A 9,513-nucleotide genomic window follows, 5' to 3' on the forward strand; every position below is an offset into this window, starting at 1 on the left:
CATCTGAACAGCTGACACTTCTGAGCACAACAAACTTCACAGTTTTCACTTACAGTGTCTGAATATTTTCACTTTTAGAGTTTAAGGTCAAGGCGACTTTTTATGGGCCATAGAGAATTAATTTGAAGTTTCAATTAATCATTCAAAAATATTTTTGTGGCTTTTTATCCAGGGGCACTGTCCTGGACGCTATAGATATAACTTCTCCTAAGACCACACCTCTAATCTCAAGAAGCTAATAGATTACGTGGCAGATACGGAAATGAAAACAGACAAGTACACCACAGTTCAAGTGGAGGAGCACATTATAAGGACATCTAACCTAGTCCCAGGGGTCTCGAGGAAGATCCCACCCCCCCCCCCCCCCACCAAAAGGTGATATCTGTGCAGAGACCTTAAACACAGCCGGAAGTTAGCCAGCAAAAGCAGCAAGGTATGGATCAGTGAAAATTCTTCCCAACTGAGAGAAAAGTAAAAGCAAATATCTGGAAGTGATTTAACCACCTAAAAAATTATCCCACAAAGTTCAAAAGATCCCCACCTAGAACAGCTCAAGTCAACATCTATGCTGGATTTATTAAAATGTAATGCAGAGCATGTTTCACATGCATTTCTCTGTCTTAAACCATAGGGAAGAAACCATGATTTAGATTAATTTAACAGCAAGTTTGAGGGAAGAGAGGCGTTTAAAAAAGAGATCCAGGCTCCCAGTCTCTGTTATTCAGGATATCTGCGACCCTGAGCAAATTGCTTTATTTCCTTGGATGCCAGTTCCATCCCAGGATAAGTGGAATCTGGAATATGGCAAATGTTTAACAGCGGTAACCATACAGCCAACAGGTGAGTTCTTACCACATGCCAGGCACTGGACTAAGCACTTCAATCACTCATCTAGTTATATCCAAAAGCACAGAAAGGACATCCTGTTTTTATCTTCAACTTACAGATGAAGAAACCGAGATCTGGTGAAATAACCAGACCAAGGTTACATAAGCTAGCAAGCTGGAGGTAGCATTTGACACCTGTCAGTCTGCATTCAGAGACAATTCTTAACCACTAACTGTATTTCTTTTCACCTTCCAATTCTCTACTGACACACTTGAACGGTATGTTTACACTTCTGAAATGGCAAAAAAAAAATATGCTAGCATATTAAAGATGCAGACACTATAAAGGTATGCTATTCCTTGGTTTGCGTTCTAGTCACAAATGACTGATTATTTAAAATACATGTATCAGACAGTGGTTTATCAAGGTTGCCTAAGGCTCATTTAACATCCCTGAATAAGAGGTCAGGGTTAAAAGCACTAGATTCAGAAAATAAATTTGGATCTGCAAAGGGAAAGATGACAAAACAGTTTGCCGTACAAGATGTCTGGCACCTTTAGCCACTTTTCAATGAGATAGAAGAAAAATGATGTTGAGGTCACCAAGAAAACAATTTAAATGCACCAGAAAGGGACAGAGAGTGTTTGATGGCCTCTCTTTACCTACAGAATTAGGCACTAATATATTCAGAAGGAGTCAAAAGCATGGATCCACTGAATTGGGAGCCTGGGTCTGATGCTTTTGACACAATAGCACATTGGCCCAGCTCATGGTATCACTTTTGTCAAGTATCAGTACCGAAACTGTCACTGAAGCATTGAAGGCAAGTGCCTGATGTTTCCTTAAATGCTTTCTGAGTTGGCACAGGAAATAACGAGTATAACCTACAGCAATGCCATTGCTACACATCTCAAAGAGCTTTCAAAGTTGCTTTCAGATCATGCGGCTTGTTTCCTTAGCCATGGTACATAATCATGGACTATTTTTTGTGTGTTTATTTTTCTGGGAGTGGGAGGGAGTTGGGGTTCTCCTCTTAGAGCTGTCTGTAAGGGATCCACAGGGAAAGTCTCTAGGAGCTGTGAAGTAACTCAGGCAAATGGTAGTGTCATGATAGAGAGTTAGGTGTGTACTAAAAATGCAGACTTCTGCATGCTCTGCCCAAGATTTTGATTCAGTAAACCTCAGGTGGGGTCCAGGAACGTGTGTTTTTTATCAAGATGCTCAGGTGACCTTGGTGATCATCCTGATAGGATGTCCGTTGCGGGGTGGGAACAGTGCTAGACTGGGACTCAGGATGCCAAGGTGCTGACCCTCATCCTGACATTAAGGTTGTAGGATCTCTGGCACATCACTTCTCAGTTTCTTCAGTCACCTCTCATTTTCCTCATTTGGTAAAGTGGGGAGGGAGAGTGTTTGGGAAAGATGTCTAAAAGATCTCTTAGTTCCTCACTCTAGAATGGCATATTAGGTCTGGGACCTGGAATGGTATGCAGTTAGGAGTTCAGACCCTGGTTACAAATTCCAGCATTGCTGCTTTATAACACACAGGACCAAGAACAACTAGTGCAATTTATCTGGGACATGTAAGGGAATTTTTCTGGGTATTAGTTTCCTCAACTGCAAAATGCAGATGATAATAACACTGCCTAAGGCATAGTTTGCTATGAGAGTTAAATAAGCAGAGCGTATAAAGAATTCCCAGAACATGTCCTGCTGAGTAAATGCTAGATACCTATTGGTCGTGGACACTTCTGACAAGGTCAACCAGAGGGGTCTTCCACGTTCTCTTGGAGCTACTGTGATTAATGAGGCTCATGAAAAGGTAATCCTGGCTGAGCTCCTTCCTCAGGTCTGACCTTTTACCAAGAAGAATTCAAGAAATGAACTTTTCTGAGGAGGAGGAATTACCCAAAGGAGGTGTTAAACTACATCTCTTAGGAAGATGTGCAGGAACAAATTACAGAAGAGTATTGCATGGTCTTCACCACATTTATCCAATGTAACATATCCAACTTGAGCCAAAGTAGTATCCACCTACTTCAGAAACAAGGAGAGCATGCAAAGTAGCACATTCCTGTCCCTATTGGATCAGAATCCCAGGAGAGTAGGTCCAGTAAGTTACGTTTCTCAGATGCCACCCAGGAAAGACTTCTATAAACAGGGATTAGAGAATAATTGGGAAATATGGTTGGTAACACAACTTGCTCTTCTCTATTCTCCAGTCTCATGTTTACACAAGAGGGGGGAAAAAAAAAGCAGAGAAGGAAAATGTGCATCTGTGTATTTACCAAGAATTTAACTTCTGTTCTTGACATCTCAGATGCAGCTGGGCTCCAAGTGGGTGTCCAATTTCTGCAACCCATGACTCCCCAGAGAAAGAAACACTATCCAAGAGCCGTCTACATAGGGATGTGGATTATGTATGTCAACTTCCTTAGAATGGCAGTGTGGTTTGCAAAAATTAAACACAAAAAGTGAGGGCCTCCCTGTTTCTCTGCCTACTCTATTTTCCCATCTTTTCTCTTCTCCCTACTGACCTCTTCTCCCCTGCTCCCACCCGATTCCCTTTTTGCTTGCTCTTCTTGAATTCCTACATTTATTTCCCCTCCCTTCCCTTACAGTTCTCTCCTCCACTCCTCTCTCCTCTTACTCCTTGCCCTCTCTATTCCATAGCTTTCTTTCTCTCATTTGCCTCTTTTCCTCTATTTTTGATCTCTGTGTATGGATTACTCTGTCTCTGTCTCTCTCTGTGTGTATCTTTTGGTCTTCCTGTTTCTCTATTCTGTTTCTCTTCTCTCTCTCTCTCACTCACACACACACACACACACACACACACACAATTCCTCTTTGCCCATATGCCTGCCCTCTGGGCACTACGGCTCCCACTAGATCCTGGCACCCCTCCTCCTCCCAAAGAGCCTCCAGGAGGCACATTTTTGGTGATGTATTTGCCCCGTGCTAAATCAGCCGACAAGTTCAACAGGTCAAGGTCTCACTCTACTTCTTGGAGATCCTCTGTCAGAGGCCCAGAGTGAACAGTGACACTCCTGGGGAAGGAAACTAAATTGGGGCCTGAAGGATGCAGCAGCAATTTCAGAGTGGAGGAAGCAAGGCAAACAGCTCCACTACTCAGCGCCTCCTCCCGAGGGAAACCAAACACTAGCAGCAGACAGTTCTTTTGCATTTTCTAGCATCAATCACCTGCTTTCCTTAGTACACATAGCTAGCTGCCCTGTGGGCAGGCAGTGATATAAAGGTGCAAGAGGGTGTTGGGAAAGCTTTAGATTCCCCAGATCTCCATTAGTTTTCTCAAAGCCAACCAACCTCCTCAAAACAAAAGCAGTAAGAAAAAAACTGCTGGCTATGCATTCAGCCTCCAGACAAGCCTCCCCCATTCCAGCTGCCCCTCCATCTTAGAAGCCACACCACCTCCAAATTTTCCTTTATAGCCATACCAGATCTTCTACATGAGCAAGATAATTGTTCCCAATATACAGCTGAGAAAACTGAGAATCTGGAAAACACTACTCTGGAGGGCCACTGCTTTCAGGGCCCAGAACATATGCTTCCAATACCCTAAGTCACAGAGGGATGATGGGTTCAGGAGTAACTTTTTTTTTCCCCCGCTCAGCCACACACTCTCCCAATCCCAGTTTCCCTGGGCAGGTACAGAACTTTTTCTCCAGTCTCTTTCTGTTCAACTCTCCAACTCGACCTGTCCCATATTCACCTGCACACACCACGTGTACACCCACGTGTGTCAGAGTCTCAGGATAAAAGTGAAGGAGGAAGATAAAGAATAAACTCCGGCCACAAAGCCTGGGACTCCCGCAACTTTCCCTTCCCTCTGCGAAGGATACAAAGCAAACTTAGGGACCTCGGGGAAAGCCAGGCTTGGGTCCCAGGAACAGCCAAATCCACAGCGCTCCAACTGAATGGCTCCTCAGTTGCCTGCAAGTTGAAACCTCAGTCAGGCACACAATGAGGCCGCTGTTTTCCGACTGGAGGCATTTGGATGCCTCACACGCTCGCCTCAAGGCGGGCCTATGAGCAGAAAGCGCATTTCCTTACCCATGTATAGATGAGTCCGTAAAAGCGGCAGCGGCAGCAGCAGCCTGGGCCCCAAGCTGGGAACCGCTCCCCTCCCCCACGCCCAATCGAAGGAAGTCCGTGCAGACCACCTGTTGGACTCTGTACCGTCTCCCTGGATCTTGCGCCCCCAAACCAACACAGCCGAGTGGGGCACCTCGGTTGCCGGATCCGTCCGCGGCAGATACATTTCACTCCCGCCTCTTCCTCGGGCTACTTTCCCAGGCCCCCATCTCTCACAGATACACTTCCTCAATATTCTACCAGTCGCTTCTCTTTAATGAAACGCACTTATTCTCCTTTAGAGGCCCGGGCTGGCCGTGATCTCCGAGCGCACCCAGGTGGCGGCAGATCTCCAAGCGCTTACGCTGTGTGACTGCTTAACGCGCGAGCGGCTGAAAAGCCCCAAATGGCTCATTGGTAGGGAATAGACAGTGGCTTGCTCTCGCAAGCTCCTGGTTTCCTTGGGAAGCAGAAGGGGGTTCCCTCCCTAGCACAGAGATGAAGGCAGTCTGGGAAAGCCCTGAAGGTAATCAGGTCGAGGGATACAATGTTGCGTTCCGCTGCCAATCCCAGGATAGGTGTGAGGAGACCCAACTTTCTCGCTTCCCCCCCGTCATCTCGGCAATCCCCAGCTGGGGCTAAAAGGCGACACCGCCAGCAGGCTACTCACCCCTGGGTCTGGACGCTGCCCCCGGAGAAGACCCCAGCAGAAATCCGCGCGCGGGGTCCCCGAAATGCCTTAGTATCTCGCTGCTCTACCTAGCCACGCTGCGAAGGCTACGCGCTCCAAGCCGGGCAGCCGAGGGCAGTCGATCCCATGGGTGGCGAGTTGGCAGAGGGAGCACCGCCCGGCTGGGGGCGCATCATTCCCAAGACTGGCGCAGGCTGCAGCGGGGAGAGGGGCTCCCGGGGAAGTTGGCGGCTTTGGGGGCGGACTTCGGACTTAGCGCTCTCTCTGGCTCCGACGGCGGGGCGCGTTCCTCCAGGGTAGACAAGGGACTAGCCGGTAGAATGGAGCCCAGCGCGGGCCGAGCGGCTAAGGGAAGCCTCCGCCGGCCGCCGCCTAGAAGAAGCAGAGCGGCATCGTGCTGCCTGGAGCCCCCAGCAGCGACAAGAGCAGAGAGCGAGCTACAGAACCGGGCTGCCTCCTCCCGGCTGCGGGCGCTTCTTGCTCAGAGCCCAGCTTGCCCCAGCCCGCCGCGCCCCTCTTGTCCTCGTCCTCCTTCCCTCCGCTGCTTCTCCGGCTTGCGGGGCTGGGCTGGGGCCAGAGGCTGAGCGGAAGGCGGCCGCAGCGCCCGCAGCATGGAGGGCGATCTCTCTGGCTCCGGCTGGGGCTCGGGCTCGGGCTCGGCTTGGGCTCCGGCAGCGGCAGCAGCGGCCGCCGCCTCCCGCGCGCCCACGTGCCGGAGCCCCGGTGTGCGCGCTCCGGCCCGCTGAGCTAGAGGAAGGGAGCGAGGGCGAGCCGCGGGTGGGGGCGGCTGGGAGAGCCTGCACACAGCGCAGCCGAGGGCGAAGCCTCCGAGAGGCTTCCGAGAGCACCGGTCTCCTCGTCTGCAGCTCCGGGAAGACTGGTGTGACTGCAAGAATCCCTCAGCTCTCCCCTCCCTTTGCAGAGCGGAGGGAGCCTGAGCCAAACGCTTGGGGGTGGGGGGCCCACTCCGCAGGATTGGCCGGGAGCGGTACGAGGCGACTATGTGTCTCCGCCAAAGGAACAGGTTCCAAGTACCCTTGAACTCCCTCCCCGCTCCCCCGCGACGAATTGGGTTCAGAAACACCAGGTAGTGGGGTATGCGGGTTCCCAGCGAGAGCCTGTTCAGGCTTGCCCCGCCTTCTTTCCAGAGTAAGCACTTTTCCCGTTAACCAACAGACCGCAACGGGCTCCTCCTTCCTGGGAGAAAGGAACTGTCTTGCAAGATGGGCTTGACTACCTCCAATCAACTGACAAATAATTAGTGAGCACCCACTTTGAACGACTCTGGACAGTGTCCTGAAACATAAGGGCCCTCCCTGGCTGGGAGTTGTGTTGTATTCTCTTCTCTGCACGCCCTTAGCCCGGCCTTCTCTGGGCCTCATTACCCAACCATAAAATGAAGTTCCTTCCTGATATGAGTACAGAAGACAAAACAGGTAACATGAGAACTTTAAAAATCAGAAGATAACTCAAAAGATAGGTTATAGTTCAATACTAGCAAGAAACATGAATAAATTAAGAAAATTTCACAGGATAATAGAAAGTGAGATCTCGAAGCAAACTTACAAAACTAGCAAAACACATGTTATTACCGAACACCCATGTGCAGTCACTTAGAGACTATTATCTCCAATCTTCTCATTACCCTAATAGGGAAATTGAGACTCAGAGAAGGCAGATGGATTCCTCAAGGTTGCACGCATCCAGTTTGGTCAGTCCCCAGTCTGGTCTCCTGCTGCAAATCCTGTGCTTTTTCTGCCAGAAGCCAATACACGAATTATGCTCAGCATTATTGAGATGATACATCAGCAAAAGGGAAGAGAGGGATTCATTCCCTCTGAGGTTTCCAAAAAAAGGCTTCATGAAAGGAGTGGATCTTAAGTTAAATTCTAAAAAGTAGGTAGGATTCCGACAGTTGGAAAAGTGAGAGTATTCAAGGGGAAGAAGGACACATGTGAACAAGCAGCAAACCAGTTTGGCAGAAGTGTTGAGCTTGCCCAGGCAATGGGGAGCCACTGAAGGGTTTTAAGCAGTAAAAGAAAATAATGAAAAGCTTTGTTTTAGGATGATCAATATGTCCCTGCACAGGATGGATTAGAAAGAGAAGACATGAGGGTGGAGGAAGCTTGAACAGAAAGGAATTGCAGGGAGAGAAAACCACTAAGAGGTCAAGGCAGCTATCTGGATGTGAAACGTGGTGACAGAAGCTGAAATAAATAAGACTCATCCGGCTTCTGTTCTTAAAAACAGGAAGTACCCTGCTGTTAATTGCAGATGACATTATATGGAGAGGCACCTGTGCTTGTGACCTAATGGGAATGTGGGGGCCAACCCTCAGAAAAAATAGTGAAGCTTTTCATAATGACTTGCCTGAAGCTTATCTGGTCCCATGCTTTCAATAATCAGCACCTGGGAGCTGGACAGCAACAACAGTTGGAGAGGAATAAGGGTAGGTGAAGATTTGTCAACCAACCAAAAGTGAAAACCAGTGGGGAAGGAAAAAATCTTGTTTTCTTTTCACTCCCTGGAGGCTTTTTCAGGTTCCTTCACTTGATATATCTTTCTCCATTTAAGACTCTGTCTCCTTGTGTGTACCAGCAGAAAAGGCATCACCTGGGGCTTGTCAGAAGCAGAGACTCTCAGTCCCCACCATGCACCAATGCTGGGTGACTCTTAGGCACTTTGAAGTTTGAAAAGAATTTTCTTGTCTGTTCCTCTCCTAAGCTACTGTTTGTCAAAATTTTGCCTGTGATGCAGAGTAAAAAGCTCATATTAAACCACGCCCCTGTCCACATTTATAACTTAAAGTTTCACGAAACAGCACATATCCTTAATGTGTGATTCATTCCAATATGTTCTATTCTATTCTATTCTTTTTTTAAAAAATGCTGACCATGGCCTAATAATTGATTCTATGACCTGCTATGTGTTACAATCTGTGCCTTGAAAAATATTGAGCTGAGCTATTAAGTCTTTCTGTCTTGTGTTTTGGTTGCATATGAGTATGTCTTCTCTCTTCTACTAGACTGTGACTCCTTGAGGGTGAGGTTCAGATATTTTTCATTTTGAAATAGAGGTCAGAAGTTAATAGAGGGTTTTGAATGTAGTAACAACTCAATAAATTTTCAAGGAATGAATTAATCAGTGAATGCATGAATGCATGAAAGACAGAGACTGTGAGCAGTTGGTGGGCAACTGGTTTGGGTAGGGGGAGAAAAGCTTGAGCTTAGCAGAGGACTAAATCAGCAAAGTATTTACCCTAAACTCTAATTCTCTGAGGCAAAGTCAATGGATTATAAGCAGAAAAATTCATTTATAAAACAATCATGCATTTTGAATGTTCTGCTATCAGCTAGAATCTTATTTTCCAATAGAGTTTAGCTTTATTGCTTTACAAACCACCAAACTTTGGGTACTTGAGTATGAAAGAAAGCAGTTGAATAGTCAAAAACAGATTATTAAAGGAGGAAAAGAAATATGGAGATTAAAAAGACAATTTAGTGCACTTCTGATGTGAGAAGAGGTTAGTTTCTTATAATCTTGTCATCCCAGGATCAGACCCACTGACCAAGAGGAAGTAAGCACTAGAACAGATTAATTGGATTGAGACAGACTTTGTCTGACTATACAGAGATTCTTGACAATTAGAGCTTTCTGAAATTCAAAATGGCTTTTTTTTTTTTTTTTTGAGGCAATAATTTCCCTGCCACAGGAAATAAATGACAAAGGGGAAATACGTACTTGTTCTTCACCAACCAATAGATCTTTAGAGTTGACAGTATTATGATTTTATTCAGTATAAATAAAATTGTAGCCTTAAGGGTGAATATTAGAGTCACAGAATTTCAGATTGTAAAGAGACCTCAAATCATCCCAGATTTGCAAGAAACTACAGCTCCAGG

The 9,513-nt window shown here is 46.9% G+C and overlaps 1 protein-coding gene across 2 annotated transcripts in view; it reads right to left on the reverse strand.

Annotated features, from left to right (window-relative positions):
* SGCD (sarcoglycan delta) overlaps positions 1-6,544 on the reverse strand; it is a 1,065,755-nt gene extending 1,059,211 nt beyond the window's left edge. The window contains exon 1 of one of the 2 annotated variants that reach the window (XM_037798832.1): positions 5,591-6,544. The gene's annotated coding sequence lies outside the window, so the exon portion shown is untranslated. Of the gene's footprint in view, positions 1-4,899; positions 5,135-5,590 lie in introns of those variants that run through there. The other variant, XM_037798833.1, reaches the window with a different exon arrangement.
* Positions 6,545-9,513: the final 2,969 nt, after the last annotated feature.

Source organism: Choloepus didactylus, chromosome 11, assembly GCF_015220235.1.
Source record: "Choloepus didactylus isolate mChoDid1 chromosome 11, mChoDid1.pri, whole genome shotgun sequence".
NCBI classification, from domain to species: Eukaryota; Metazoa; Chordata; class Mammalia; order Pilosa; family Megalonychidae; genus Choloepus; species Choloepus didactylus.